This window comes from Pleurodeles waltl, chromosome 9 (assembly GCF_031143425.1).
Source record: "Pleurodeles waltl isolate 20211129_DDA chromosome 9, aPleWal1.hap1.20221129, whole genome shotgun sequence".
Classification (NCBI taxonomy): domain Eukaryota; kingdom Metazoa; phylum Chordata; class Amphibia; order Caudata; family Salamandridae; genus Pleurodeles; species Pleurodeles waltl.
The window spans coordinates 269,027,913-269,054,084 of NC_090448.1; the positions used below are offsets into that span (position 1 = coordinate 269,027,913).

The following is a 26,172-nucleotide window of genomic DNA, read 5'->3' on the forward strand; positions in this document are numbered from 1 at the left end:
GATATGCTAATAATAAAATAATTTACCATTAAAATACAGATAGCGATACATATTACAGATATGGAAGTACTAAGAAACAAACACTTATAGAAGAATAAAGAAAGGGACAAAGTGCAATTTTAGAAATTTGCATGTCACACTTTACTGTTACAGTAAGTCTTCCCCCTCTTTGGTTTCCTTACAATATGAGGATGAGTTTTCCCTCAACAAATCACAATTAAGGGCAACTTTCATTTACACCTGAAATGGATATTTAAAAATTGTCTTTCCTTTATTCTTGCCTAGATGACCTTCAGTCGTGCATAATATGGTGATACTGAGTGGGCAATTCCTAATAGAGTCAATGACCTACAGGTGAATGACAAGAATAGTGGGTCAAAAATCTCATCATGTAAAAAATATTGAATAACAGAATATAGAAGACAAGAATATTGTTGCTTTTATCTACAAAATACCAGTTTTTAAAACTTGATTGTATATATTATTGCTTACTGTAATATAGTTGTATTGAAGAGTGTTTTTCATTCATTAAATATATTTTAGTTGTTATGATAATTTATGTATTATTATAATAAGAGTTCTATATTTTTTCATGTAGTTTGTAAGTTTTAATGTGTAGTTAACATTTTGATACAGTTAATTAATAAGTTACAATTTAGTAGAGGGTTTTTTGTTTGTAGGAGTATAGGGTGGTTAGTTATTTAAGTGTAACTTTAATAGTATTTATATAGGTCTTACTACCTCTGATGAGGTGTTGAAGCGCTTCACAGTGAGTAGCACATTACTCCATTACCCAAAGTGGATTAGTGCTGGATTAATATAGGGAAATCTAGGTTATTAATTCGATTGATGGACATGTGAGTCTGTTAGTTGGATTGAATAGGATAAAAAAGGGATAAAGAAATGAAGAGTCTAGAAAGTGTTATCTGGGAGATCATTGTAGTAAAATGAGGTCTGGAATGAGTGGTATAGAGGAGGGAAGAGTCTAGAAAGGGGTATTAAGGAGATCATAGTAGTACAATGAGGTTTGAGAAAAGTCAGAGAGTGGAGGTAGAAGATAAATTGAATGAGGTATAGGATAAGAAGAAGAGTACTGAATTGAAGAGAGTTTAAGGTATTTTGTTTTTATTGTTTTCTACAGTAGGATTAAAGTGATAAATATATAGCTACATAACTACATTGAAAGGTGTACATGTATATGGAAAATAATAAAGAGCTATAAAGCTGTATGATGTGAAATCTCATATGTACATGTGTGGATAAATAGGTAGAACCTTCAACTTCCAAGTGTTGCTATACATAAAACTAATTGATTTATGTGTATTTTAAAAATATATCGTTTTGGAAATTGTATGTTTAAAAAAAAAACAAAAAATGTTTATTTATTTATATTTATTTATTTTTATTTTATATTTTCCCCAACATTTCAATAGTGAAGCACTTATAAAAACAATTGTTATCATCATATTTTCTCATTGTGATAGATAAAATGAAATAAAACAGAGACCCATAACTAGAAGTAGGATATATAGTTGTACATAAAATGCAATATCTAAATACATACATATCATCTAATTATACATTTATATACACAGGCATATGCTGTACATTTGTGCTTTGAGTATGTTGGCCATGTAGGAAAGAACAAACTCTTGAGTAGTCTTCTAAAGGTCAAATAGTTATCTGTGGATCTTATGTTTGGGAACAGTGAATTCCATTGGTTTCCTTCTTCAACAGAGAAATTTGTTGCACCCATGGTATTTTTCATGTATGATGGGGTTTTGAGGTGAGATGCTATTCTCGAGCAGAGGTTCCTTTAATGTATGTATTTGGTAATTTTATTTCTGATGAAAAGTGGTCATGTTCCATGTATTGCTTTGTGGGTGATAAAAAGCAACGTTAAAATATATCCTCTGGCTACCTGTAAACAATGTAGGACCCTCAAAGCAGGGGAGATGTGGGCTTGCGGCTTTACATGCAGGAGTAGCCTGGCAGCAAAGTTTTAAATTTGTTGTAGTCTTTTCATAATTGGTACAATTGATCTATGGTAGAGGCCACTGGCATAATCATGTTTATACAGTACAAGAGAGTTAGTAGCTTGGACCTTGTGGAACTCATAATTGAGGGAAATTGTGTCGCAGAGTTTTCATAGCAATAAAGGTTGATTTTGCTAACTTATCCTCTTGGGCATTTATTGATAGCTTAGAGCCCATGTTAATTCCATGTTTCTGACTTGCTTTAATACTTTAGGAGGTGGTTCAGATCATCAGGGTGGGTCCAGAGGAGGGGTCATATTTTTTCCATACTTCCAATTGTGAGTATTTCAGTTTTGGACACATTCATCTGAGATGGCTCCATATCATCCAGTGATCAGTGGTTCAGAGGAAAGTGAAGATTTTTGAGTTTCAAATGTCTTTGAGGCTTTCAAGTTTGATAAGTATTTGTGTGTCATCTGTGTAGTTAGAGCAGGTGAACTGAAATTAATTGATCAGTGCCGGTAATGACTTCATATAGATGTTGAAAAGCATGGATGAGATGATAGAGCCTTGAGAGACCCCTGCTTTTGTTCAGTACAATTTGAAAGTGGGAATATTGATGATATTTGTTTTTTTTGAAGGTAGGATGTGGTCCAGTCGAGAGCAGTCCCCTCTATGCCAGCTTCATAATTTCTTTGGATTAGAGTGTCATGATCAACTGTGTCAAAGGCAGCTGAAAGGTCCAAGAGAAATAGTACAGCAAACCTGTTCCAGTCTATTGTGGTTTTAAGGTCATCCTAGATGGTGATGGGGGAAGATTCCATGCGTCTTTCTGAATGGAATCCTGTTTGGAAGTCTGAATGTATGGAGTTGTCTTCAATGAATTGTGACATCTGGTTGAAAGCTGCTCTTTCCATCAATTTGCCCAGGAAAGGTCCATTTGTAATTGGTCTGTAGTTGGTTGGGTCATGTGGGTCCAGGTTTGTTTTTCTAATAATGGGCTTGTGTATGCCTTTTTAAAGTCTTCTGGAAATACTCCTCTTGTTAAAGAACTATTGATGATTGTTCTGACTGGTGTGGTAGCAGAGGCAGATAAAAGAATTTGCTTGAAGAATTATGGTGGACAAGGGTCAGAAGGGCAGCCGGCTGGCCTGCTTGTTTTAACAAGATCCGTAAATTCAGTTTCTGATAGTTGTTTAAAGGAATGTAGAGGCAGGGTTAGCATACTATTTCTTAGCAATGGGTTGGTACTGGTGGTTTTTCTTTGTTTTAAACAGAAGTCCAACATTTCTGCATTGGTTGTGTAGTGATTTGCCAGCTTGTCAGTAAATTCTTGAGAAACAGGATGAGTTCCTTCTGTGCATTTAGGTTAATGACATGCAGTGAGAATATTACAAAAGTCTTTATTTGCAGTTTTAGCATTTTGAATTCTGTTTGAATGGTATCTTTTGTTTGGATTTTTTGATTGTTGACTTGAATATTCTGTAGGTGAAGTTTCTACTGAGTATTATTTGTTTTGAGTGAAGCATGTTGCAGCTTTGCAATTTGTTGTTTTGTCTTTTTTAGTTCTGCATTCATCCAAGTTGCTTGTTTTAGCTATTTCTGTTTTGTTTTTTTATTGGTTTTTAGGATATTAAAAGCTTCCTACGGCCTCTGATAGAGTTTTTTAACTGAATTTATTGTGTCCAGATCTGTGTTGGATGTTAGTTGTGTTTTTAAGTATTCAAAATTGAGTTTGTTCCACAGTTGATATAGGGTTGCATGTAAGGTGGGTGTGGTGTGGAAGTAGGAGGATGGGACTGCTTTGATTTGTTACTTCATGGTCAGTTTGCTGTCAAGGATGATGCTGAGGTTGTGTGCATGGTCTGTAGGTGTGGGGGTGGATTGGAGTTTGGATGGCCACCAGCTATGGTCCCAGATGGATGAGTTTCTACAGAGGATTAAGACTTCTGTTTTGGCGGAGTTGAGTTTGAGGCAGTTCATTTTCATCCAGTTGGTTACATTGGTCATGGCATCACAGACGTTAGTCCTAGTGGTGGGCGGGTTTCCGGTGAGTGATATTCTATTCCACAATATTTTGATTCTATATTTTGGTAGTTTACATAGACAGCATAGAGATAATATTTTTGACACAAGATTATGTTATACAATTACTTTACATTCATTTTGACTACATTAAACCCTTCAAATTTTTCTTCTGATGTGGCAGCTCTTCTGAAGCCACAGAGATGTCCATTAGGCAGGGAAAGATCTCTAAATGTGGTGAGCTGTAGTGTGGCAGGGCAGTAGAGTATATCCTTCGCTTATCTGCCGGAATGTGGTATAGTTTGCTAGTCTCTAAATAAGGCATTTACTCCAGAACACTCATAGGCACCAAACCTTCAACTTCTTTTACACAACCTTGTTGAATCCTGTTTGATTTATCATGGATAACTAAGCCATTCACCACCTTAAAAAGTAGTTGGTTACGTATGCATTCTATGTGAATCTAAGGATTTAGTAATGTGCACAGACATGTATGCATTATTCAAAATACATGTTCTGCCATAGGATTAATGATATTTTGATTAGTACCTTGACTTCATCATATTGGAGAAAACATTTCTAGACCTTACTGCTTGTTTACTTGACCCTGTCTATAGACAAGATCTGTACTTAACAATTTTCTCTGCTAGATTTTATTATAAACTCATCACCCATATCTAGATCTTTCCCTTTGATATACGATATTGGTTGCTATGGTCTGAAGTTGGGTGCCACCTTTCACATATGGTGTATTGTCAATATGTCAGTACAATTAACAGAAGTGCAGATGGCTATCCTTTTCACTTAATAGAGTGCTAACTCCAGGCAAACAACCATATAGATTAGTGCTTCACGGTATCAGTGCTCTTTATGAAAGAATCCTACTATCCTTTGCAGCACATTCCCACTTTCCAACAAGTAGGTCAAAATTTTCTAAACTTCCTGCTATGCAGCATCGCCTAGAAATCTTCATAGGTGAATTGCACAAACAGGCAAAAATAGGGCAATGCTGTATCACCACATGTTGTGTTATACTAATGTGATCCATAGTGCTGTGTGACAATTGCCCAATAACCACTCACAGAAGATGTGTACTTTTGTGAAAATTGCATGTTTTGCCTAATGTTTGACCCTTTTTCATTTGGTGCTAGGATTCCACATAAAACTTTACTTGATCATGTTTTCCCCTATAATCCTATCGTTTTTTTGTACCTTTCTCATGCAGTTTATACCCACTTTGTATGAAATAATTAGGTTTAGCATTACATGAAACAAAGCCACCATCAGAAATGAGGTTATTTATTTAGCAAGGGGTACCCCTACCATCTCAATAAACTCAGTCTGGTTAGGGCAAAATTACAGTTGTGAGAGAATATCTGCTCAGCCTCTGGTCATAATGGCATAAGCAGCACGTAATACCCATAGAAGTGTGTGTTAAGGTCAAGCCGTACCAACACATTTACAGTAAAAAACACAATACAGTAAAATTACCAAACCAATTTAGAAAAATGGAGTAAAAATACTAAAGAGCACAAATAAATCACACAACAAAGTACGTTAAAGGCACTAGAGATATGAAATTTTAAAGTTATAGAGTAAATATGCCAAGACAAAGTAAATTGTTAATAAACAGTCACTATTCCTGGTTGACTGGGAACTACTGTAGGTGCAATGGAGCTGAAGTCATATACACCAAGCAGGTCATCTGGTCAAGGTTTTCATCTTCTGACTTGGCTTTTTTCTATGAAAGTTGAAATCTTCCAGCAGGGCAAGGTCTATACCTGTGGCTTTAAAAGGTACGTTGAAGTCAGATACATTGTCACCAAACTCTATCTAAAGCCGTTGGTTTTGGCGCCCGATGCTTCAAGCCAGTCAATGAAGTTGTTTTGCAGGTCAGAGATATTAGCTTTTTTGCCCCTGTCCAAAGTTTAATCATCAGATTAAGCACCTGATTTCAACTTTGACAGAGAAGGTACTCTATCACAAATGTGCAAGCACCAAATTCTCAGTCCACCCTCTCTATATTACAGTTAAGCAGGCTAATATCTTTCTATCTGCGGTACCCCAGCTGACTCTATAGACAGAAAGATTACTCTGGCATCACCAGACACTAGGGCTGAAATCTGATGTTGTTTTCTTCTGGCCATCACCACCAGAAAAATAAACAGAATTACAACAGACTGATGGGAACTCCTTATGAGTGAGGTGGAGGGTCATTAGTTATTTCCTTTTTCTAAAACAAACTCCCACAACTGTAACTAAACAAACATTTTGGGGGATGGCCATCAAACCGACATACAGTCTGTTAGAAATGGGGTTTTTGGTTGGCAGTCAGGTTACCCTCTGTCCAAGCAAGAACCCTCACTCTAGTCAGGGTAGGTCAAACACAATCCAAATTATCCTGTGCCCACCCTCTGGTAGCTTGGCACGAGCAGTCAGACTTAACTTAGAAGGCAATATGTAAAGCATTTGTGCAATAAATCATACAATAACACAAAAAACACCACAAAAATACACCACACAGTGTTTAGAAAAATATATAATAATTATCTGGGTATTGGCAGGTCAAAACGATCAAAGATGCAATATGAATTTGTAAAGATATCACTAAAAAGTGATATAAAGTGTCTTAAGCCTTTAAAAAGTAAACAAAGTCTCTTTCAAGCACAATGTACCTGGTTTGGAGTGGAAAATCTCCGCAGAGGGCCGCAGAAGATGATATGCGTGGAAAAATGGTGTGTGCGTCGGTTACGACCCTTCAGACACGGACTTGCGTTGTTATTTTTCACACGGGAAGACGTGCGTCGTTCTCCGGGAAGAAAAATGGTGTGTGCGTCAGTTATGCCCCTTCACACATGGACTTGCGTAGTTATTTTTCACTCGGGGAAGACGTGCATTGTTTTTCGGCATGCGGACTGTCTCCTTCTATGGATCACGGGATTACCAGATGTCCCAGGGTCTGTGCGTGGATTCCTCGGCTTGTTATCCGGCTGCGCGTCGTTCTGGGGAGCTGTGCGTGGAAATTTCTTTCTCACGACAGGCGTTGCGTCGATTTCCTCTCTGGAAGTCGGGCGGCGTTGTCCATGCGAGGCCGTGCGTCGAAGTTCCGGTCGCACCGCAGGCGTCGCGTCGAGCGGCGTCTTTCTGGATCGGCGTGCGGTGAATTTCTCACCACGGAACAAGCTGTGCATCGAAATTTACGCCGGACAAGGAGTCCAGTTGAAAAAGAGAAGTCTTTTTGGTCCTGAGACTTCAGGGAACAGGAGGCAAGCTCTATCCAAGCCCTTGGAGAGCACTTTTGCAGCCAGACAAGAGTTCAGCAAGGCAGCAGGCCAACAGCAAGGCAGCAGTCCTTTGTAGAAAGCAGTCAGGTGAGTCCTTTGAGCAACCAGGCAGTTCTTCTTGGGAGGATGCAGGTTCTGGTTCAGGTTTCTTCTCCAGCAAGTGTCTGATGAGGTAGGGCAGAGGCCCTGTTTTATACTAAATTGTGCCTTCGAAGTGGGGGTGACTTCAAAGAGTGGCTAAGAAATGCACCAGGTCCCCTTTCAGTTCAATCCTGTCTGCCAGGGTCCCAGTAGGGGGTGTGGCAGTCCTTTGTGTGAGGGCAGGCCCTCCACCCTCCCAGCCTAGGAAGACCCATTCAAAATGCAGATGTATGCAAGTGAGGCTGAGTACCCTGTGTTTGGGGTGTGTCTGAGTGAATACACAAGGAGCTGTCAACGAAACCTAGCCAGACGTGGATTGTAAGGCACAGAAATATTTAAGAACAAAGAAATGCTCACTTTCTAAAAGTGGTATTTCTAGAATAGTAATATTAAATCCGACTTCACCAGTCAGCAGGATTTTGTATTACCATTCTGGCCATACTAAATATGACCTTCCTGCTCCTTTCAGATCAGCAGCTGCCACTTCAACAATGTATGAGGGCAGCCCCAATGTAAGCCTATGAAGGGAGCAGGCCTCACAGTAGTGTAAAAACGAATTTAGGAGTTTTCCACTACCAGGGCATATAAACTACACAGGTACATGTCCTGCCTTTTACCCACACAGCACCCTGCTCTAGGGGGTACCTAGGGCACACATTAGAGGTGACTTATATGTCGAAAAATTGGATTTCAAGCCTTGGCAAGTACTTTTAGATGCCAAGTCGAAGTGGCAGTGAAACTGCACACACAGGCCTTGCAATGGCAGGCCTGAGACCAGGTTAAGGGACTACTGAAGTGGGTGGCACAACCAGTGCTGCAGGCCCACTAGTAGCATTTAATCTACAGGCCCTAGGCACATATAGTGCACTCTATTAGGGTCTTACAAGTAAATCAAATAGCCAATCATGGATAAACCAATCAACAGTACAATTTACACACAGAGCATATGCACTTTAGCACTGGTTAGCAGTGGTAAAGTGGCCAGAGTTCAAAAGCCAACAACAACAGGTCAGAAAAAATAGGAGGAAGAAGGCAAAAAGTTTGGGGTTGACCCTGCCAAAAAAGCCAGGTCCAACACAGTCATACACCAAAATTGTCAAACCTTCAGAAGAACTGCTATTACAGTAATTCCTCTGAAGCTACGTAGCTGGACTGGCAGTGATCTCTGAATCTGGCAGGCGGAAGTCCATTAAGGGGGTGGATGTAATGTTTTCCATGACCCTGACTAAAGGACTACTGCCTGGAAGACTCTAAATTTGGCCCTTAGCCACTTTTTTTAAAGTCGAAATCTGACATCTGGCAAGGATGGAAGTATTAGCCATGCAGGACTCCCCAATGCTAGATACCTTCTCTGTGAGGTCCCACTAAGCCAGTTTTTATTATTGCAGAAAGCTCCAAGCAAGACATACCCGTTTCTCTTGCCCATGTTGGGTTCATCCTTCAGAGGCAATCTTCAACACCTTCTCCCAGTCCTCCAGAGCTCAAAAATCAAAGTTTCTGTGAATGTTCCTCATGGTTACTCCTACAGCCCCCATCTTCTTAGGGCAGACTTCTAGGCACCAGTCCCTTTCCAGCCATTTATCCTGCACAGCCCAGGTCTCAGTGGTCAGTTATACCTTCTTTGAATTAGGAGCGCGTCTTGTCTGCTTTTGTTATCTCTGAAGCAGGTAACAAAATGCCAACCACTTGACCATTGAAGAGTGATTTCAGTCCCTGCGCATGCAGGCAGAAGTTAGAAGTCCTTGAGTCTTTGTGTGAGTCCTCTTCATCCACTGGTAGTCGAGTCATTTATAAATACGGCCCACTTATGTTTTCTCCTCACTAGAACCTTCAGGAAGCTATAGCAATCCCCTACTCCTAAAGGTTCAGAGATCAAATACCATAGCCTCACAGTTTAACAGCAAAGTACATCAAAATCTTAGTTTTGCTGTGGTTAAGACTCATGAGAAGTAGCTAGAAGCCTCTGCTTTCCACATAGAGGAGGGCATTAGTGTGTTCCTCTCTGAATTTTGGGGGATGTTTTGACCTCCTTAATACTTATCTCAAATTCTGGAAATATAAAATAAATAGCAAGGGACTGGGATTTGCACACATCCCTGCTTCACTACTTGCACTTTAATCTGATGATGTCATGGCATATAGAACTTACTTTATAAAAAACAAAGGGCTTGATTACAACCTTGACGGATAGGATACTCCGTCACAAACGTGACGAATATCCCGTTCGCCGTTTTGCAAGTTCCATAGGATATGCTGGAACTTGTAATATGGCGGATGGGATATCCATCACATTTGTGATGGAGTATCCCATCTGACTAGGTCGTAATCAGGCCCAAAGTGTAAGGGCAAAGTTTCTTTTAGGAGCCTGCCACCAACAGTATCAAATGATGGGGATGCGGCCAAGTCTTGATTCCATATCATGCATCTATTTGTCACCACCCTACATTTTCTGTCTCTTTATTTGCGTGCTCTTTTTGATTCTTGATTTATCCCATTGTCACTCTATCTCAGATTCAATCTTTCCACCTTTCCTACCTTTCTTCTCTTGGTCTAGCTAAAAGACTGATAGTGGAAAATAAGGGCCTGATTTAGAGATTGGCAGACTCGTACTATATCAGAAATGTGATGGTTAGCCTGTCTCCTGCTTTATTACAAAAGATATAAAAAAATGCACTTTTAATAAAGTGGACAGGATATCTGCCACACCATAATTCAGGCTGTCAATTCAGATCCCCAAATATAGGTGTCAGTGCCCACCTCTGGCAACCATTAACTAACAAGATTAAGGAAGGACTCAGCACACATTTTGTATATTGATGTTTTGTACTGTTGTGTCTACTACCTACATTTTCTTTAAACCAAATAATTTGCCCATCATAGGCTTGCCAACAGACGCTTCTGATTCATTATATTGCTTACTAGACCAGAGGTCTTCAAACTGTGGGGCGGGCCCCCCTATGGGGGCCTCAAGTGATCGGGGGGGGGCAGACACTGGCCAAAAGAAGCATTATACAGATAACATGCCTTTGCATGTTATTGCATTTTTTTAAAAGGTAACAGTACTTAAGTGCAATGTTTAAATAGGTCTAGACATATTTAAACATTGCCATCTTTATAAAAATAATTGTAAATAAATTTGAGGGGGGACCAATGATTTTTAATTTTCAACTGGGGGAGGGGAGACGCAGCTTTAAAAGGTTTGGAGACCACTGTACTAGACAGTCTTTTGGCTTGGATCACAATTGTAACAGGTCACAAATCTCATTCCACCATGGGCTAATCAGCTGCCCTATAAGAAGCATGCTACTGCAAGCATCTGCAGTTCCCTGACATGTCAGGGAATATCATGTGCAAACATGGTCTCAGATCCTGGTTCTAATCACTGCTAGTCTAAGCTATACAATGCATGCCGCCTTGATTTTCCTTTGATAGTAGCATGAAATCATATAACCAATAAGGATATTCTCTGTTTTTTTAATGAGAAATGTATTGTAGAGCACAAATCATTAGGCTTTTCAAATCAGCATGATGTTGGTTAGTAGAAAATATCTGCAAATGTCCTACACTATCACGATATACCCACAGCATATTAGTAATAGGAGAATATTCAAGTGGCTACCCAACAACACCAGAAAAACAGTCATCCAAGCCCTTATCACCAGCAGTCTGGTCTACACCATCTGAAGGTATCACTAACCAACTCACAAAGAGTCTTAAGATTGCACAGACTGCAGCAGCCAGACTGGTCCTCAACCTCTTATGCCAGGGTTACATCATTCTACACCTATGGGAACTATACATTAGCTGACACAGTTCAAGCTACTTATCCACACATACAAGGCACTATACAACACAGGGCCAGCTTACCCAAACAGCACATACAGTTCCACCAACCCCTCAGGCACCTCCTCTCAGCCGAACTCCCACTAGCACACATACCACCCACAGACAAAAGTAAAGCAGAAGGTCAGGCCTTCTCTTATATCATTCCTAAAGCATGGAATGACCTCCCAAACCACATCAGAACCTCCTCTCCACTTTTTGATTTCAGCAAGAAGCTGAAGACTAGTGTTGGACCTGGTCCTTTCTGCAGGGTCATCCCTATATCTTTTGCCTTCCTCTTCCTCTTTTTCTGACCAATTTATGTTGCCTTTAGGACTCTGGGCAATTTACCACTGCTAACCAGTGGTAAAGTGCATGTGCTCTCTGCTTGAAACATGGTAACATTGGCTTATCCATAATTGCATTTTTAATGTACTTTTAAGCCCCTAGTAAAGGGCACTACGTGTACCCAGGGCCTGTAAATGAAAGGCTACTGGTGGGCCTGCAGCTCTGATTGTGCCACTCACTTCAGTAGCCCTTTAACCATGACTCAGGCCTGCCATCGCAGAGCATGTGTGTCCAGTTTTGAACTGCCATGTCGACCTGGCAAGTTAACCCTCTTGCCAGGCCCAAACCTTCCTTTAAAAAAACAAAAACATGTTATTGATTTTTGTTTTAACCATACAACCCCCACAGATGGTACATTACAAATAGCAAGTAGTGTAAATGCACAAGAAGCCATTATAGATTTATCAACACTTTCTTTTTAATACATATGTCACCACTAAGGTAGGCCCTAGACAGTCCCAAGGGCTGGGTGCAGTGTATTTAAAAAGATAGACATGTACTTTTAAGTTTTACATGTCCAGATAGTGACGCACATGAAGGGAGCTTAGGTGTGACTAAGTGATCATCTTCATGTTGATGAGCCATCTTGGTTAGGATGGGAAGGAGGAGGTTACACTCACACCTGAAAGTGCTGTGTCCTGAGCCCACAAAAGGTCTGCATAACCCCCAGTAGTGTCTCTGGAGCAATGGCAGGAAGAGTAGGGACCCTGTGAACTTTATAGGCCTCTCCATGATATCTGCCCCACTTCAAAGGCAGTACACATGACATTCTTCCAGGAAGAAGGACTGCTGTGATGCTGAAGGAACAGTCACTCTGCTAGACTCTGTTCGACTCATGTGCCTGGCCTGCTGCCCTCCTTGCCTGGGAGTGAGAAGGAGTGAACCTGCATCTCTACATCCCCAAAACCAAATTGACTCCAAGGACTTGCTGGCTTGCCTCCTGTACCTCCTGTTCTGAAGTCACAGAGACATGAAAGACTTCACTCAACCCTGCTACAGCTTCTGGACTCTGCCAATTGTGAGTACTGCCCTACCAAGTGGTGCCAACCCAGTCCTTTGCCCTTGGAAGTGGGTTCTTCAGCTGTTTCTACAAAAATCCATGAATCGCCATCACTGCGGAGATCGGACCCGGTGCATCGCATGCCCGATGCCTGCCCGACGTTGCCACATTGCCGTTGAGGATGAGAACTGCATGGATTGGAATTGATGCATCACCTGCCCATCACCAACTCACCTCATTACATCAGGACTTTGATGTTGATGCATCTTCCACCCCAAAGGTATTTTTTTTAAAGGTATTTTTTCAGCAGGACATGTCTGATCCTCATATCTGAACCTGGTGTGGATCATTTTTGTGTGGGGTTTTCACTGTTTTACTGTGAAGTGTTATACCTGTGCTAAACTACCAGAGGGTGAGCATGAGGGTGAGCATGGGTTAATTTAGGGTGTGTATCTGACTTACCTTGACTAGGATTGTGGTTCATGCATGGAGAGGGTACATATCTCTACCAACCAGAAACCCAGGGCCTCATTTACACGTATTTACAATACAGAGCTTCATTGCGCATGTTTTCACAGATGCATCAACATTTTTGATGCATCTGTTGGTGCTAAACTGACGCATTGATGGAGTTGCACCATTAAACTGACACAACTCAGCAGTGCGAGGAAAGTCCCATAAGAAAAAGTCCTGCGTCAATTTTATACCTCTTATGAGCAGGCAAAAAGATTTGGACACAGTAAAATCATAAAATGATGAAGTGAAAAGCTGTAAATTTCACTGTCAGTTATTTGTGGCTTTTCCTGGGGGAACACTTACCCTGCATACATTATACCTGGCACAGGTATAATGTGATGCAGTGTTTTACAAACTGATGGGTTGGGGGCCAATGCGTCAGTTTGTAAATATGGAGTAGTGTCGTGCCCTGATTGGACCACCGTTGTGTAAAAACAATGATGCAGTGATGGCTCAAAAGGCTTGTAAATGAGGCCCCTAATTTCTAACAACTAGGCTCTTCGAGTAAAGGCACTAGGGGCTGGTTCTCATGTGACATGTTGCAATCAAAGGTCATAAAGGTCTAGGAATTTTCTGGAATGGTATATTCTGTATTTTGCTACTGTTTCCTGATAAATCCTATGCTAACAACATTTTTTTATGTTTGCACTACTAATTTTATTGCGCATCTGTGGTTTTAGTTGGATCTCTAATAGGTGAAATTAAACCATCAGGCAAGACTAAGCACACAGTAAAGCAAATGGGTGTGGAGGTTGCCAATCCATCACAACAGGAGATGCTTACTGCTGCATAAAATTAAGTTACCTGATATAGCACTGCATTTTAATTCAAATCAGTGGACATCCTGTGGTTCTTACACTAGGGGGAAATATGAATAATTTGCTAGTAAGACAACTAAGTACACACAAACATATTGTGCATACTATAATAGATTTACATCAGTTTTATCTTTGAAGCCTGCATTTTAAAGGTTCAGTCTGTTGGAGATGGCTCTGTGCAGTTGAATATACCCAGACATTTATTTGAGTATGGTAACCCATGGTCTCCTTAACTTTTGATAGTACTAGCATAGCGGTACAGAATGTTGTAAAAAGATTAACTCAACTTCCTTTTTACATCATCAAGCCTGTCCCCACCTTTGAGACAGGTAACTTCCTGACTACCTTAGACAAATGTCTAATCCCACTCCAGTTGTGCCTACTAAGGTGCACCTTGACTACTAAACCTCCCATTTTGTCTCCCTTCTTTGGAATGCAGCTGCCCTTTCTCTGTATGTTGCATATCTCGTAGGCCCTGTTTTGCTTACCATAGATTGTGATTCTGACTTTTGAAGACCTCCTGGGCCCCAGTGGCTTGTGGCCTAGTTTCTGTTGGCTTTGTGCATACTCATTCTTCTCTCATTGGCCTAGTTGAGGGTTGCATGGTGCTGGTGCCTGTGTTTGTAATGGTGTTCCCTAGCTCTCTGCTGCACATGGGGCTAGGTTTTTCCAGATAATGTGGTCAGTCTCCCTCAAAGGATGAGGATTTCCTCCCAATTCCCCTAAAATACTTGGGCTGTGGGTAGACCTTTTGCTGTGCATTCCCCTGCAAGTTTTAGGGGATTGGAGTGTACTTTTTTGCTGTGTGGCATTATATTCACCATTGGTAGAAGACAGATAAATGTGCCCCTTTCTCTGCCTCAAGAGTTGAGTGGGCATTACCTTCCCACTATGCTTCCTGCTTGACTTGGGGCTTGTGTGGTGTTGCCCTGTTTTTCTGTCTAGTAATCTATTGTTGGTACTCGAGTGTCCAAGCCCTCTTGCCAGTTAAGGGCTGTGTGGTGCTCTTTTAATGCTTGGCCTGCTCTTCACTGCTCTCTAATGTGATGCTGTGAATGTCTGGATGTCTATGTCAATGGATTTACCCACCCTGGGAACTGGAGACTGGGGGCCAGATGTAGCAAACGATTGCGACTCGCAAACGGGCCGAATCGCAATTTGCGACAGTGCAAAATCGGAAATGGGATGCAAAAAGCCCATTTCCGACTCGCAAAAAGCGATGGGACCCGTTTGCGAGTCGCATCCGGTGCGACCCCATTTTGCGACCCGCAAATTGCAAGTCGCAATTTGCGAGTCGCAACCCATATGCAATTGCAACTCGCAAATTGCGACTAGTCGCAAAAAGCCCAGTTTGCATGTCCCATTTACCACTAACTCAGAGCAGGTGGTAACCATTACCAAAGTATAAAAGGGGACCCAGAAGGCATCTGGGTTACTCAAGATGGCGGAGATATACCTGATAGCAGTGAGGAGGAGAGTCTACGCAGCCCAGCAGAGGAGGAGGAGGGGCCACAGACAGGAGAAGATATATAGAACCAGGCAGACTCTTTTTCAGCAAACTGAAGAGGAGATCTATGACAAATACCGCCTTAGCAGCGCAGCCATTCTAGAATTAATAGATTTACTGAAACCACAGCTAGAACACAAGACTCTGCGTGGCTGCGCCATCCCTACGCATTTGCAAGTACTATGCGCACTGCAACTCTTGGCCTCAGGGAGCTATCAGGGGGTCATTGCCGTGGCAGGTGGGGTATCCCAAAGTGCAGTGTCAAGGTTCCTCAGGGCATTCCTAGATGCCTTAGTCACGCACATGTCTCACTTCATATACTTACCAAGGAATGAGGCAGAAATTAACAGCACCAAGCTGGACTTTTACCGCATTGCCCACTTTCCTCATGTCATAGGGTGTGTAGATGGGACACACATTCAAATATGCCCCCCTGCTAATCTGGAACACATTTTCCGCAACAGGAAGTGTACCCACTCACTCAACATACAGGTTGTTTGTGATGCCCATTATGTCATCACGGACATCGTAGCTAAGTTTCCTGGCAGTACCCATGACTCATACATTTTTAGGCATAGTGGGATACATCAACGCCTGGAACGTGGGGAATTTGGAGACGGTTACCTCCTAGGTAGAGCCACAGACACTTGCAGACATACACACAGGTCACTGTGCACGACAATCTGGACTTCCTAACCGTGTACTTTTGTGCCCAACAGGTGACAGTGCATATGCTCTCAGGCCTTGGATCATGACTCCGTTTTTAACACCCAGAACTGAATCTGAGAGGCAATACAACAGTGCGCATAAGAGGACCAGGAACCTGATCGAGCGCACCTTCGGACTGCTGAAGGCAAGATTCAGATGCCTCCACCGCAGTGGAGGCGCCCTCCAATACACCCCCATTACCGCTTTCAAAATTGTGGTCGCATGCGCCATCCTCCACAACATAGCCACCCGACGTGGGCTACCTCTCACCCCTGCAGACCCAGATCCTGATGATGAAGAGCAAGAACAACCACATCGCCATCATGGGGATAGGAGTCTAGCTAATCAAGGCAGACTGAGACGGGACCACATTGCAACGCAATATTTTGGACGGTACGTGTCAACTCCCACCATACTCACCTATTAACCATTTGTTAAGTGGAACAAAAATAACTGTTTTATTAATGTCATGAAGAAACTATATACAAGTTGAAATTGTCCACGGGCAGGAAAATGCCAACCAGTCATGTGGCACATTAACGCCATGTGCCACATTAATCTGTCCTGGCTGTTATCTATGATCTCCTGCCCCTCCTGCCAGCCTGGCTGGTCCCTGCTGCATCCATGGTGCTGTGCCTACCACTCCTCAGCACCCTACTGTCAGTGGCAGAGACACTGCTCACTGTTGAGCCCTCCTCCCAGGTGTATTTGTTAACTTCCTGGCTGTGATGTCATCATCATGTGCCAGGAAGTGTATCCAGAGTGTTCTGGTATGCTTTCTGGAGTGTTCTGCTGCACCTGCAAGCAATTTTGAAGGTAATCGCAATTTGCGACACCCACTCGCTAATTGCGAGTTCGTTTTTTGCACACTCGCAAACAGCGACCTCGCAAACTGCGGACTCGCACACAGCGTTGCGAGTCCGGCTGCGAGTCGCAAAATCGGATCGCTTTTGTTTCTGACATTCCAATTTGCGACTCGCATTTTGCGAGTCGCAATTTTTAATTTTGCTACATCTGGCCCCTAGGTTCTGTGTTTAGGTGTAGGCCCTCCCTCATGTGTTCCCTAATGGCCTGGGGGTTTTGGAGTGTGTACCCTGTTTCCTTGACTAGTGGCTGTGTGCATCCCTGTCTCCCTGCTGGGCTTTTTGGAGGTTGTGTGGTACTGGTTCTGAGGTTTAGCCTGCCCTTCACTGGCTCCATACCGGGTTGGGGACTGGAATTTGCATGCTCAATGAGGGGCTCACTTGCTGGTGGATTGGTATGCGTTATGTCCTCTTTTTGTTGCTAGGGTATGGACTGGTCTTGTTTCCACCTATAATCCCTGATGAGTGCTTGACTTGTGAGATATGTACCTTGCATCTTTGTCCGAAGCATGCCTTTGCCTGCTTGTGGAGCTTGGTAGGGGGATGTGTGGTGTGGATTCTTCTTGTTTAGTCTGTCAGTCCCAGGCTGGGAAAAACAGCTTATTTAAAGTTTTTGCCTTCAGAGTGATTACATAACAAAGACATAGCACTGTTACCATGTAGACGTTTCATGGCATAATAAAATTAATATACCTTACCACGAGCAATACTATATAGGAACAGTTAGTTATCAGCTGATGATAGCTATGGGGTATAGTTTGGCTTACACCAGGCCATTATCATCAACCTCTGCATCACTTTCAGATGTTGCGAGTTCCCCCAGATGGGTCCTTGGTTCGGTATCTGGCATTACAGTGGCCTGGTTAACTCATTCTCTCTCCCTTTTGGTGTAAGGTTTAAATTACAGCGAGAGTCGATCAAGTTTATACAATCTATCTGTTATTATGGCTGTCACCTTCTCCATGGTGTAGATATGCCAGAGTTTAGGGCACCACAGTGTAAGGCTCAGAGGCAACGTATTCCTCCAAGTATGAGTGATCGTGAGTCCAGCTGCTAGCATTAGAGGAGTCTGTAATTTGCCCCTAGGGGTAATATAGAAATACATCAAACCTTCTCCAGCCTCCCCCAGCAGCAACACCAGTGGGTCTAGCAGTAGGTCTAGGTGAATGACTAGGAAGTGCGCTGGGATTATTCACTCCTGTGTGACCTGATTGGGTCTGGGGCTTCAGGGGCATGTGTCCTTGCTCAGTCTCTCCCATGCCTGATTATTTGTGTAGGTGGATTTGGGGGACTGTCTCAGGTGCTTTGTTCTCTGTTTGGCTTCCTTTGTGCATCTCTTGCTTTGCGGTGCCTCTGCACTTTTGCTTCCTTTGTCATTCAAAGCTAAGGCTAGCAACGGGATAATTCTCTAAAAAAAATAATCAAATTAGTATTTTTAATGCCCCAATCGGTGGCATTAGGATTCAGTTGTACAGTGCAAACTTGTGCACCAAAGTATAGTAAATGCAGAGCTTATCAAAGAAGGAAAGCAAACAGGAATACAAGAAAAATGATATTATAAATAAAGTAACTTAGTGTTGGAGGAGGCACAATCTGGTTGGCTTAGGCAAGGCCCTAGCCAGGCAGAACAATCCACTCCCATCAGGGGTGGGTGATTTCACTTACTGTACAACCTGAGCTCACCCTTGGTTAGCTTGGTACAGAGCAGTCAAGCTTATCACAGGGGCCATGTGTAAAGCAATAGCACAGTGTTTCCACACAACACTCACTGTCACAAAAGCGACTTTTCAAATGGTGTATGTGAATAAAATTTGTATTCAATACACAAATTATTAACACAGCTTGATCATCATGTAAATCTGGGCATAATGCTGGGCAAAATTAGCATTTAGAAATATTACTCACAGTACTAGGCCCAAGTGCGTTAAACACCATAAACACTTATGTACACATAAGAAAAATAATACTTTTCCTTCCAGCACCCTCATGTGGTGCTAAACGTTGTCAGCACAAGACCTATCCTAGCGATTACCCCAACTCAATAGCACACTATTGCAGGCTGCAACCTGGTTCACAATGCTAGCAGCAATATGTACATACAGAGACTTACAGGACTGTTAATTAGCTCTGTGGCTTGGACCACACAGGTAAAATTTGATGTTAACCGTAAGAGATCTCTGCTAAGAAATAATGTGTATGGCAACACCACTATGTTGTTTTATCAATGACCCGCGCTCACTCCCTTACACTCACTCCACATGACTACACAGTGCCACAGATATCAGGCGGCTTGTACACATGCACTTGCATGCACTCGCACCAAGCACCCTAATTTGGTGCACTGATAACCAGCTGGTTAATGTCACTTGGTTCGCAGACTCCGTGGGCCCCAAAACGCCCTCCACCCACCAACCAGTTCCTGCTACCTCGCCCCCCACAAGCTGGAAATGAAAGCAACCTTTCCACAGATATTAGGCACTCGCGGCCAAAGTTACACTTTTCAGGATCCTGGGGAGAAGGTGCGTGGGAAGATGGGAGAAAAGAGATAATGGCTGATCAGTTAGCACATGGAGGCTTGGGCACCACTCGGGGGGTTCACTCAGTGCTCTGCAAAGCACAGGAGAGGGTTGTTGGGCCCATACGCTAGTCACAGTGGACCCAGCACCGCCAGACACTCCAGTATCCAAATACTTACCAATTCCGCACCTCTCGGGAAGGAGGCACAACGTCTATAGCATAATGACTTGAGCCGCCCTAACAATTTGAGTTGCACACAAAGAGTTCCCAGGTCCTCACCTCCTGGGAAGGAGGCACAACATCTAGTGTGCAATGACTTGAGTCGCACCAGTGCGGGCAGTACTTTGAAGGCTCCACATCAGGCAATTCCAGTGTTCAGGTGCAATACTTGTTCTACGCTCACACCACTGCTACCAGGTGGAGTCCAACAGATGATGTAGGTGCGGAGGAGGGCACCGCTCTCCAGATGACACCGGTAGATGGTGTAGGTCCCTCACAGGAGGTCTTCGATGTCTGTGAGACCTCCGGAAAGAACAAGGGGCAAGCCAACAAGCCCTTGGAGGGCACACTTTAGAGTGCCACACAGCAGGAGGCAGTCTGCCCTGGCCAGCCACAATGCAGGAAGGGTGTGTAGATCCCTTACAAGGACAGTAAATACTCCTGTCCACAACAGATTCCTCTGGCAGTGTGCACCATGCGATCGAGCAATACCGATCCCAATTCCCTGCTAATGTATCTCTCAGTTGCTGAAGTGTGGTATTCGTAGTTATACTGAAGTGTGCCTTTGAAGTGGAGGGTGTTTCATAGGGTTCCCATTTGAACCACAGATGTCTCCCCTGAATTTCAGTCCTGTCTGACATGGAGCCATGGAATGGAGATCTTTAACTTTAATGGTGCCATGATCTGGCTCCGAGAGGCCAAATGTCAAAACCTCTCCCTTCAGTCTATCCAGGCAGGCCCTCATATGGCACAGGTTTGTCATTCCACTTGCCCAAGTTTTATAGCTGCCCCTGGGGAATGCACACATGTGCTTTTCCCCCACCTTGGGTGGAATGAAGCTGAGTAAAAAGATACACAAAAAAAGTTTTTAGAACCTAGAAATGCCCACGTTCTATAAGTCGCATTTCTAGGGTATTACTGACAACATCACCTTTACCATAAGAAGGAGTTTGTCATTGTGAATCCAATGATAGTAAACATCATGAGGTCGCTCCACTGCAATCCACTATTGCAGCTAGGATTAATTATAAACTTTCCCTCATGTTAGCCTATGGGCTGAGCAGCTCTCATGGACAGTGAGAAAACACATGGGTATTCTGCACTCCCTGGGCACATGTGCCCTGGTGCATGCACACACCTGCAGGGGCAAGCTGGACAGAAGTTTAGGATCACCAAAAAGGTACAAGTATGTCCATACAGTACTACTGTGAAAACACCAGTGTGCAAGGCCTGTGAAAACACCAGCATGCAAGTGTGCACACAGTGGCAACTTGTGCAGGTCCAATATATATATGAAAAGATCACGGTGCAAGTATGCACATACTGGCAATCTGTGCCAGGCAGCAGCGACTTGTTTTTTTTTTGTTTTATCCCCTATCCCGCCACTTTGTCCCAACACCAGCCGTGACTGGTGCCAGGCTTAGTATATACGTGAAAACATCACTGTGCAACAGTGCACATACTGGCAAGCTGTGTCAGGCTCAGTATGTATATGAAAACACCATTGTGCAAATGTACACATGCTGGCAAGCTGTGCCAGGCTCTGTGTGTATGAAACCACCATTGTGCAAATGTGCAAATTCTGGTAAGCTATGCCAGGCTCAGTAAACATATGGGACCACCAATGTGCAAGTGTGCACAAACTGGTATGCACCACTTCTTAACATATGCAGGAAGGGCGCACACTTTCACGCTGTATTTACAGTGGGAAAGCATGCAGGCCCTAGGGCCACTGCAAGAGGATCAGCAAAACCCGAGGGTAGAGCTGACCTCCTAGGTAGGGAAACCCATGTGGGAGTTCTCCCCTACCAGGGCATGGGACATCCTTGTTTACCTGCCCTCCCTTCTGTCTATCACCTACTCTGTCCTCTAGGGGGTTCTCTAGGGGAAACAAAAGGCCTACTCATGGTTGGTCAAGGTAGGGGAGATACCACCCTGAGCGCAGGCGCTCCTGCACCTCCACAGGCCTCCACTTTCAGGCATAATGCATGTTGGTCAGGCTACTCTGGTGGGTGGCACACTCAGTGCAATGTCCTACTAGTGGCCAGGGTTATACCTGCCCTGGATATGTGGTGCACCTTTTCACAGGGCACTCCTAGGTGTGGCGCCTCAACCAGTCATGTAAAGGCCCCTTCCTGGCATGGACAGGAAGGGCATGTGTGCTTTCCCACTGCAGTACAGTGGGAAAGTGCTCAGAGTCCCAAGGCAACACAAAGAGAGTCAGCAAAAACAAAACTGGGAGGAAAAGGCAAAACGTTTCAGGGAAATCTCCTAAGAAGGGCCATGTCCAACACTTAGCAATAAAGATAATATTACAAGATGAACCCTTGGGTACATAACATGGAGAACAGTCATACATTATTATTCCTTTATTGCCTTTCTTCAGACAGGCAAATAATGTATGATTGTTTTGCATTTTATATAGCCCATTGTTTGTCTATGACTTACTATCAGGAAACCACTTCTTTTTCTGTTCAGGCATGGAGTGGGAGTCCTGAAGAGGGAAGGCTCCTCCGTAAGACGGAGGAACGTCACCCCACTAGATTGTGGGGAAAGGAAAAATAAACTGATAATAACGGTATGGGAGAAGGGCTGGGACGGGGCTGAACTGGAGGGAGAATGCTGGAGGAGGGCTATGTGCACACAAAGTGTACATGGCTGTTTGGCCGGACGTGTTGGACCGGCCAAACAGACATGCGCACTTTAAATGTTCTCTTCTCGGCCGTACAGCACAGCCAAGCGAAGAACATGCCCAGGCTCCCATTCCCAGTCTGAGCAGTGAAGCAGACCACTCAGACTAATCACAGCATTGCTGTCATGCTGGTGAAAGCAGAGTCATGATTGGCTGGGAGCCTGTGCAGCCGGGAAGAGGAAGAGGACAGAAGGGAGACGAACACATCTCCCCACAGGAAAGTGTTTTATTTTTAACCCCCGCTGCATGACCCACCCCACCACCCCTGTCACGGCCGCCTCTGGACCTGACCCTTCAAACTCATTTGGGAACCTTTAGAGAACTCCTAGTTTTTTTGTTTGTCTCCTTCTTCTGGTGGGGATCCTGCCCACCCTTGTGGTGATTCCCCCCCAGATACTTTCTTGTGGAACCTGGTCCTTAGCGAGCAGTCTTCCTCCTTAGCAAGCTCCCTGGTGTCAGTGAGCTTACTATCAATATGATGTTCATGCATATCTGCCATGGGCTCTCTAGCAATCAAATTTGACAGTCCCTGGTAATCCTTTAATTCACTGCCCAGTACTCAACCATCAAGTGCCTTGCCGGAGGAATCCGTACTATCCACACAAGACTGCTGGGGCAGCTTCTGGATGTCCCGGAACTTCTGCTTGTCCTTGTAAGGCCATACTTTCTTACAAGGTTTTCCTTCATAGATTTAGCTTGCCTAGCCCTTATGGCCAGCTCTCTGAGGCTCCTATCATGAGCCTTCTGCCTTTCCTCTGCCTACATGGCCAGTTTCTTCTCCTTCATCCTTAACTGGGCCATCTGCAGCCTAAACTCGGTCTCCACCTTCCTGTCCACCAACTACTCTGGGGACAGGCCTCAAGAGGATATGCTGCTCTCTGCACTGGCAGGGAGTTCCAACTTGCTGGTCAAGTCATCCTTTTCAGCTGACTGTTTCATCTCCTGGCCCTCCACATCATCCTCTTCACCCTGGTCCTCTGTGGTGACTGGCAACTAGTGAGCCTCTGCCTATGCTCTCAAAGCATTTTGGAGCTCTGCCTTCTTGGTGCTCCTTTTGGGGGGCAGATCCTTTTCCTTGCAAAATTCCTTGAGCTCAGCCGCAGTGTAGCTTTCCAGACTAAATAGCTCAAATTCCATCTTTGCAGGTAAAACCACAGACACCAACAGTCAGGTATAGTACGGCTCAATTTGGTAAACACAAAAAGGTCAATCAAAGAGAATTTAAAACTTGAATTGTTTTCAGATGATTTTTCTGGGATTTTCAGTGTAACAACATCTCACTATATGGCACTGCACAAACACAAGTCGTAATCTTCATCTCTGATCACCAATTTGAGAAATTGAGTCTCTGGTGTGGGGTATCCTACTCAAGCAGCATTCACAAACTAAACTGTGCTCAACCCTCTGATAGCCTGGCACAGAGAAGTCAGGTTTAACTTACAAGCAATGTGAAAAGTATTTATGCAGCACTTCCAAAGTAATAAAGTGAGTATACATTAAAATTCCTCTCCAATTTAGACAAATTGAGTAAATTGTATTAAATAAAACAAGACCAACATGACAAAAAACCAATAAATAGAACGTGAGATAAGGAGGTTTAAAGATTTCAGTGAAAATAGTGCCAAGAAGCACAAAGCATCAACTGTGGATATCTGGCTGCGCTGGACAAGGACAAAGTCAGAAGTTCAGGCCAACTGCGATGGAACATCAGACATCTACAGCGACCCAGTTAGGCCCACTGAACTAGAGTATCCTAAATCCTGGTTGTGGAGCTTTGCGAAGTTCCACTTTGAGGATGCATGGAGCAGCTGAGGTGATGTGCTGGTCCCGAGGAGTTGCGAAGCTGTGATGCGAGGTCCTGCGGCATAGTCAAAGGTCCCATTGATGAAAGCCTGCGATGCAAAGTCCGATGTCAAGGACGCGTTGCACAGTTTAGGAGATGGGTTAGTTCTGAAAAATTGCGAGGCTGAGATGTGAGAATCTGCATTGTCATCAAAACTACAGTTGATGAGAGATTTGCGAAGGCCAGTGATGAAGAAGCTTCATAGAGGCAGGTTGCTAGGAGAACCCTTGCAGCAAAGGCAATGCTTCGGTTCTGCTCAGGGTTGCGCTGCACAGCAGAAGTGATGTGTCAGTTCTGCTGGATTCACGGAAGGGCTGGCAGAGCACCTTCACGCCCACTTCCTATGAAGTAGGGCTGTGGTTTCCCCATTTGGCACAGGTCCACAAGTATACTGATGAGTTGGCATCTGGTGTTCAATATTTATAATTAGGCCTTCCTTTGAAGTGGGGGGGGGGCTTTTAGGGGTTTCTCTTTAAAGTCCTTAGGCATCCTGCCTCCTGGTGTGGCTCCAGACTTACCACATGGGGTATGCAGGACACAGCCTATTCAAGTGTGAGTATGAACCCTGAGACAGGCTGCAGGACCTAATTGAGCTAAGGCAGGAACATTTCCAAAAGTTAAATTTTCAAAATTGTATTTTAAAATTCAACTTCAAGTTAATTCCAATGTTCTCCTATGGGAGAGGTAGGCCTTACAAAAGGGAAAAATAGGTTTTCCTTACCAGAACAACTAAAATAAAATACTACATGTCCAACCTTCTAAATACACTACATCCTGCCCTCTGGACTGTTCCAGGCCTACTGTAAGGGTGACTTCCATGTATTAAAAAGGACAGTTTGTGCTTGGCAAAAGATTTAATTTGTCAGGTTGAAATGGCAGTTTAAAACTGCACAGACAAGCTGAAATGTCAGACCTTAGACATATTTAAAGTGCTACTAAAGTGGAGAGCATAATAAGTGCTGCATGGCCACTAATAGAATTTCATTTATAGACCCTGGATACACGTAGTACCAAGTTACTAGGGGCTTACAAGTGAATTAATTAGGCCAATTGGGTGTAAACCAATTCTACCATGATTTAAGGAGAGAGCACACACACTTTAGCACTGGATAGCAGTGGTAAAGTGTGCAGAGTCCTATAGCCAGCAAAAACAAAATCAGCAAACAGGAAGGTTAAAGGTAACAAGTTAGGAGCAAAGCCACACCAAGAATGCCAGGTCTAACAGATACCGAGATATAATAATTTTTATAGTCAAAAAATAGATGTAACTAAAACCTGGACTACAGTTCTCTGTGTAGCCCTTGTCAGAATTCCCAGAACCTTACTAATGGTTTCTAAAATTCCAAAACAGCCTGTTCCAGTTTTCTTTCCTACCTTCAAATGACAGCTTGTCCTCAAGCCAGATTCCTAGATTGTTGATGAGTGGCTTAGGCTGATGCTGAGGTCCAAGACTGTCAGGACAATACTCCGGAGTCCAGTAGTTTGAATTGTTTCCTACTATCATGACCTCGGTTTTTCCACCATTAAGTTTAGAGCAGTAGTTGGTCATCCACTCGATAACTGCTGTAAGGCATAGCTTTAACTAGGCTTCTTTTGAATGCTGGTTTGGGGCTATGAGTGCCATCTGCATAAAGCACCAAAGTAAGCCCAAAATACTGAACAGTATCTGCCGGAGGATAAACATTAAACAGGGTAGATCTCAAAGAGGATTCCTGGCATGCTCTGCACTTCAGAGGCAGATAATCTGAGTAAAAGGGCAAGCCCCAGACCTGCAAACTCTGGTCTTAGAGAAAGGAAGCAAGCCATTTCCACACCAGCTGTTTCACCCCCTGATTTACGTACCACTCAGGCAGAATTGTGTGGGAAAGTGTCAAATGTGGCACTAGGATCTAA

The 26,172-nt window shown here is 43.5% G+C and overlaps 1 protein-coding gene across 4 annotated transcripts in view; it reads right to left on the reverse strand.

Moving 5' to 3' along the window:
- ASPN (asporin) overlaps window positions 1-26,172 on the reverse strand; it is a 244,585-nt gene that overhangs the window by 70,644 nt on the left and 147,769 nt on the right. The window lies entirely within an intron of this gene.